Source organism: Apteryx mantelli, chromosome 18 (genome assembly GCF_036417845.1).
Source record: "Apteryx mantelli isolate bAptMan1 chromosome 18, bAptMan1.hap1, whole genome shotgun sequence".
Classification (NCBI taxonomy): domain Eukaryota; kingdom Metazoa; phylum Chordata; class Aves; order Apterygiformes; family Apterygidae; genus Apteryx; species Apteryx mantelli.
The window spans coordinates 10184642-10189916 of record NC_089995.1 but is presented as its reverse complement, the minus strand read 5'-3'; the positions used below and the strand labels follow the sequence as shown (position 1 = coordinate 10189916).

The 5275-nt window shown below is 60.2% G+C and overlaps 1 long non-coding RNA gene across 1 annotated transcript; it reads right to left on the bottom strand.

Annotated features, from left to right (window-relative positions):
- Positions 1-1086: 1086 nt before the first annotated feature.
- Positions 1087-4261, bottom strand: LOC136993625 (uncharacterized). Its single transcript, XR_010886015.1, has 2 exons — positions 3943-4261; positions 1087-1917 (listed from the first exon to the last, which is right to left on the bottom strand). It is a non-coding gene; the product is annotated as an uncharacterized lncRNA (long non-coding RNA).
- Between the last annotated feature and the right edge of the window lie 1014 nt (positions 4262-5275).

Sequence of the window (5275 nt, the reverse complement as noted above, 5' to 3'; positions counted from 1 at the left end):
CTGCTCTTCCGCGTGCACCTCCAGACATCCCCGTGAGTCAGAGGGTTTCCTGGCGTGGGGAGCCGCGCGCGGGACGGGCAGCCGCACGCGGGAGCCGGAGCCGGGAGCTGCAGCGGCGGCGGAGGAAACGTGTGCGCGGGGCCGGGGCGAGCCGCGGGGCCGGGGCCACAGGGGGCAGGACATGGCCTGCCTTATTCCCAGATTTTCCCGGGGACTCTTCTCTTTCCATTCTGCAGCAGGAGGCAAGCTGAGGAGCCTCGGCAGCCCGCGCCGTGCCGTCCTCGCGGGAACGTTGCAGGCCGAGCGACATCTCATTTCATCGCCTTGAAGCGTTTTGTTCCGGTGCCAGTTGCCTTTCCGAGCGCTAAGGAACTTGTATTCCTAAGCAAGGCCTGCTCGGAGCTGCAAACCTGCTGAGTTTTGGGAAGGACGCACCAAAATGAGACGATTTTGAAACTTTCCAAACTTATTTTTTCCCCAAAACACAGCGGCAGGGAGCAAACGGCAGCTCTTAAGGGTTCCCGCGCGCCAGATCCGAACGCCGCCGCTCTGCCCCCTTGGGTGCCCATCCGCCAGCGGCTCCCATGCTGGCCCGCACCCCGCGCCGTGCCGGCATGCCGAGGCGCCTCCACTGCGGCCCCAGCTCGGCGCGGGGCAGGGGGCTGCGCCGCGGGGCCGCTCGCGCTTCCCGGCTGCCTTCCGCGCACCCCGGGCAGGCGCAGGCGCCCCGGGCGGCCGCAGTCCCGGGCCGGCGGGATGCCGCGGGCGCAGGCGCATCCAGCCCCGGCTCGGCCTCGGCTCAGCTCGGGGCTGCCGGCCCTTTTCCATGGAGCTTTGCCATCGCCCCCCTCCAACAGCACCCCCGGAGCAACCCTCCAGCTTCGGGAAAGGGGGTGCGGAGGCCGGGGCTCGGGGCGGGGAGCGGAGTGCATGGAGGCCGAGGGAATTACGATTTAAAAGCGTGCGGGACGATTTGCAAGGCCCTGCGCTGGTGCGCGCTGATGGGCCGGGGCTGCTTCAAAAGGAACCAGCTTTAAACGGATCAAGCCCCAAGCCAAAAGCATAAACACTAGGAGGAAGTTTGGCTGAAGTTAAATCATGTTTTATTTAAAAATCTCCCTCTCCCTGTTGTAAGATGGAAACTCTCCATCTGAAAAGTGAAACTAAGATTGGAAACAGTCTGCAGTCATTAAGTTTATGCTGCGTGGTTTTTTTCTTTTTTTTTTTTTTCTCTCCGGCTTCTCAAGTAAAATATCAACTGGCTCCACTGTCAGGGACAGGAAACATTAGTAATAAGTTCATAGATTTACATTTTCCCCAGGGAAACACAGGAATATCAGAGATCAAAAGTTGGAGAAAGGAGTTATTTTTATACAGAGTGATTTGCAACCAGCACTGATTGGGGGGAGTAAATAAATTACAGGCCCTTCACTTTGGGGTTGTTTAAGTTCTTTTTCTTTAAAGCCGTTCCTTTCAACTACCGTAGGGAGCCTGCCGGGACTACACGGAACGGGGGGGAATTCCCTGACGGCCAAAAGGGCCCTTCTCCGGGTGCGGGAGCGGCTCCCGCAGCCATCGGCACGCAGCCCCGCGCGGCGGCACCGGCCCGCTCCCGCGGCCGCCGCTCTGCCCGCTGCAATCGCCTAAACGCGCTGGCGCCCGCGCTGGGCGGACAGACAGACGCTGCCGGGGGCGAGCGGACGGACAGATGCCACCATCGGCCGCGGCCGCCCCACCGGGCCGCGCCAGGCAGCGCCGCCGAGGCCGCCCGGCCGGGCAGCTCGCCGTGGCAGCTCGCCAGCTCCAGTTGCGGTAAAGCCACTGGAAACTTTTAGCAGGCATTTCGTCTCGTGTCATCAATTAAAGGTGAGGCGCTCGCTGGCTGGGCAGGATAACGAATGATAGTTTTAAGTACAACTGGAAAAACAATAAAATACTCTATTAGCGTGACACAGCTGCGAACAATGAACATTAAACAACTTCACGGCTAGCAGAGCTGCCACAGCAACACTTAAAGCTGGCGTTTGATTGATTCCTGTTTGGAATATGCCTTGCAAAGTGACTCTCCGTCTACCGAGGCACGGAGGGCTGGGAACGTCTCTCTCCTGCTGCTGCCTGCAAATACATCCACATAACATGTGCTTTAAGAATCCCTTAAGGTTCATTAATGTCACAAGCAGGGGAGGAGAAAGGAGTTGGAAGGCCTTGAAGTACATGTCGGAAACACTCCAGAGAAAACTGTAAATGCTGCTGGGATGAACTGCAGGCTCTGGAGGATCAGTCGCGCTGGAAGACTATTTATTTTCCAGTCTATTTTAAACACTGGACTGTTTCAGATAAGAGTTGCCTGTGGTGGCAGACAGGATCGTGGGACTGGTGTGCAGGAACTCATGCCAGATTCATTTCTGGGGAGTATTTCCTCTCTGCCTTGATAAATCTGACTTGTCTGCTGTACCAGGTTACTTCCTTTGGAGTTCTCTCTCCTTATTATTACTTATTAAAATTGCCTGCAAATAGCACTTGGGCTTCGTGCAACATCCTGTACTAACAATTCATCCTTCTCGTTATCTCAAAGCTGACAATTCCCACCAGGGCCAGAGAGGGTGGGTGGAAAAATGCCTTGAGAAGAAACAGAAATGGCCATCCCTTCTCGCGAAGCCGAAGAAACCTTCTGCGAGACTGGAGAGGGCAGGAGATAAGCGGGGACTTCGCCCCTTCAAAGGCAAAACCATGAAAGGGAAGAAAATGAGAAGAACCAAAGGCAGCAGCACCCACCGATGTCTTCCCTCGCCCAGATGGCACGGTCGGCCCCATGCTTGTGTTCGGAGGGGGAAGCGTGCCCCGCGCGACCTGACCTTCCCAAACTCACCCCTTTGCCTCGATCTTATCAAGAAAATCGCTCTCAAGTTACACCGCCGCTCAGTGCAGGGCTTTTAACTCCCGGGACGATGCAGGAGGTGATTGCAGCTGGAAAACCCCGCGCCTTCCTCCCGCGCTCCCCGAGCCGGCGCGCGGGAGAGGCCTGTCTCGGGGTCACTGGCCCCTGGACTTTGAAACTTAGCTGCGTTGCTTTTTGCAGGGCGGCAGCGGAGAGATATACAGCATTTCGGTGACCCGGGGCCGCGCGGGGGGGCGGCTGGCCGGCTGGGGAGCGAGCTGCTCTCTGAAGCTCGGCGCTCGCTGCTCTAAGAGCAGGTTGCAAATGGTCCTTGTGCTGGGCTCGCGGCGGGCACGGGGCCGCTGCGCCTTCCCGGCAGCAGCCAGCGGCCCCCGCGCGCCTGAGCCGCGGTTCCGGCCCTGCTGGCCAAACCGGGCCCCCCCGGGACCTCGGGGCCCCTCACCCTGCCGCTCTGGGCTCGGGTTGGCAGCGCTGGGCGGAAGCAGCCGACCGCTCCGGATTGCTCCTCCGGACCCGAAACACGGCTCTGCGTCGGCACCTGCAGCTCCGCCAGGTCCTGGCCTGAGCGGCCCCGGCTCCCTGCCTGCTCCCGCGCTCCCGGGGCAGGAGCCGAGCGCCGAAAGGCCCCTCCGTCCCGCAGCCGGGGCCGGGGCCGGGCTCCCTCGGCCGCTCTCCCCTTCGCATGTGGCCTTAATCAGAGAGCATCTGCTTCCCATTGCAGCCGCTCCGAGCAGCTTTCCTCCCGCAGCCTCCTGCTAGGGTGCTAATTTTATATAGGCAGGCTACCTCTCGCTGCAGCTACGGGGAAGGGGACGCGGCGCCGGCTTCCCCGCGCGGGGAGAGGCGCGGGACTGAGGAAGATGAAGGAAGCGAAGAGGAGGAATGAGAAACGGAGCGAGACACCTCTTTCCACTAGGGGTGATGCGAGAAGCTGGAAGCGAGTTTGGAGGCCGTTTGGCCGGGACAGGCAGGTGGATGCGTGCCAGGGACTATTTTCAACAGCCTCGCTCAGGGTAACGTCCCAACCCCCGGGTAACACTAACCCGTTATTGATGACACATGCAGGCTAGCCGCTCGGCAAGCCGGAGGATTTGGTGAGACGGCTCCTTGCCGCTCAGCCATCCCGGCTCGCTCCGCGGCCCCAGCGCCAGCCAGACAAGCATCTTAAATAGCAGTTCCCGTCCACAGTTTGCAGCGATGGCAAATAATCCTGGTGCCAAACTACGGAAAGCTCCTTGGGATGGGGTTGGAGGGGAGGAAAGGGAGACGGGCTTTTCTGAAAAACCTCTGGAAAACAAGCCTCTTTAAGGGATCTCAATTTTGGCTTTCTAAATTGAGGCTCCCCCAGTTACTTTTGGAAGCATTAGCCATTATTATTTTCCTTCTTTCTAATCATCACTCTCTTTTCCCTGGCGTTGAGTGATGATATGTATCTGAGCATTTTGTGTCGTCGTGGGACAGCGGGAGCCTGGCAGCTCCTCCAAGAGGGACCGCATCCCGACGGGGCCGTCCAAAATGCTCTCTGGCAGCCGCGGGATTCCCAAGCTTGAAGTGAAGATCTTCTCACGGTTCTCCTACAGGAAACTTTTGGTTTCTGCCAAGATGGGAGGAAGATCTTCCCTTGCACAGCAGTTTTTTCCCTCTGAGGGATAAAGTACAAGTACAGAAAGGTCAAGGGAAGGTATTTGGCTCCTCCACTGCCGTCAGAAAAAGGCATCGAGCTGGCGTGAGGGATGTGCTGCTCCACGGAGGGGGGAGGAGGTGGTGGCAGGAGCAGCATGAGCAACCTGGGGACCCTATCACACTGCACGGGGATGCTCCTCAGGGCTGGGAGGAGGATACAGGGGGCACAGGAGGTCCTCAGCGCCGCAATGCCAACCATGAGGCCTGGGGCTCAGCCTGGACTTGAAGTCCACTGGCTCAAGGTACGTCCATGCCCATCGTCCTGCTGCAGGGCAACGAGGACCTCGGGGAGGCCAGCGCCCCCACCCCACCTGCCCTGGCCGCGAAGCGTTGCTGAGGGCTGCTTGTGGCCAGCTGCGAGGTCCTGGCCGAAAGGAGAGGTGCGAGCGGGCTGCCGCCGAGGCGCTCCTTGATGTGGTGCTGGGAGGAAGCCCTCGCGGTCAGCGGTGCCGCGGCCGGGGCGCCGCGCCGGGCAGCGGAGGCTTTCCCCGTGGTCACTCCCGCCGCCAGCCGCCTCCCGCGAGCGCGCCGCGGCGCTTGCGAGGACGGTGCCCGGGGAAGAGGAGCCGTGTGGACATTGCAGACCTCCCTCGCTGCCCCACGGGCCCATCCTGCAACGACGCCTGTGCAACGGGCGCTCGGAGCCAGGCGTGAGGGGTCGGGCACGGTCCCCCTGTCATTCCGCCGAGTAAA